The following is a 1,058-nucleotide window of genomic DNA, read 5'->3' as shown; positions in this document are numbered from 1 at the left end:
TACATGAGGCAACTCTTGCTGCTGGTGTCTGAAATTGACTTGCGATTTGTCATTTACAGAATATCAGGTTCTTCCAGGTTTTATGTCCCTCTTGTGGCAACACTAAGGTAGGGATCTGATACTCTGCTCCTCACAGCAGGGTAACCAGAAGTTGTCAACACCACCTTGGGAATTGCACCCAAGGAAATAGACTGCCAGTAGGCTCGAGGTTCGTGACCAAGGAGAACAAGACTTTTCCAAAAAAATTAATTACATTTTATTGTTTCATGTTAAAAAGAGACAATCACAACATAAGGAACACAATAGGAAGGGAGTGTACAGTACTGAGGCCTACCAGCAGGGGGAGGGCAGTCCAAATGGGAACTGGTTAAAAAAAAAAACAAAAAAAAAAACTACTACAATTTAAACTTGGGCACAGACTAAAATGAGGTTACCTCCAACATAACCAATTAAAATCATCAATGCTTTAATAGAATAGTCTAAAAAGAATTCATGGCTGCTACCTGCAGCAAGGCTGGAGGCCACACAAAACAATAGAATGTTCCAAAGTAAATTTAAACCAAAGAAAACCCAAAACTAAGCAACTAAACGAAACAAAACAAATTAAACAAAGCAGTTACAAAAATGAAACAAGATAAACTAAACAAAAGAATGAAAGAAAACAGTGAAACAAAACAGCAGGGTCTCCAGCGAGCTGCAGCAGTGTCAGAGCTGGAATCAGATGAAAAGGTTAGTATGTGATTTACAGAAGGTGGAAGCCAGAGGAAACCATCGTCACCTACCAGAGCTGGATGACTTCACCTCAAACCAGAGGATCCTTTCCAGCCCATAGCAGGAGGATCAGCTTTCCAATATGTTCTATATATAAATAATTGTTATTTTTGGTGTTATGGAGCTGTATAGGTGCAAACAAACAACACATACCAGTTTTATGTGAAAACTGCACTGGAGAGGGTGAATTACAGCCACACCCCAGTACCCAGCAGGAGACTTCCAGTGGTTTCTAGATTTAAACAATTCAAATCAAACACTGAATTTGTAGATCTTATGCAGAAGGA

At 39.4% G+C, this 1,058-nt stretch overlaps 1 long non-coding RNA gene across 1 annotated transcript; it reads right to left on the bottom strand.

The window, feature by feature from the left end:
* Positions 1–381: 381 nt before the first annotated feature.
* Positions 382–1,050, bottom strand: LOC107833590 (uncharacterized). Its single transcript, XR_001659354.1, has 3 exons — positions 925–1,050; positions 783–858; positions 382–711 (listed from the first exon to the last, which is right to left on the bottom strand). It is a non-coding gene; the product is annotated as an uncharacterized LOC107833590 (long non-coding RNA).
* Positions 1,051–1,058: the final 8 nt, after the last annotated feature.

Source organism: Poecilia formosa, unplaced genomic scaffold (genome assembly GCF_000485575.1).
Source record: "Poecilia formosa unplaced genomic scaffold, Poecilia_formosa-5.1.2 Scaffold411, whole genome shotgun sequence".
Lineage (NCBI taxonomy): Eukaryota > Metazoa > Chordata > Actinopteri > Cyprinodontiformes > Poeciliidae > Poecilia > Poecilia formosa.
The sequence above is the reverse complement of the archived record's forward strand: the minus strand, read 5'-3'. Positions and strand labels throughout refer to the sequence as shown.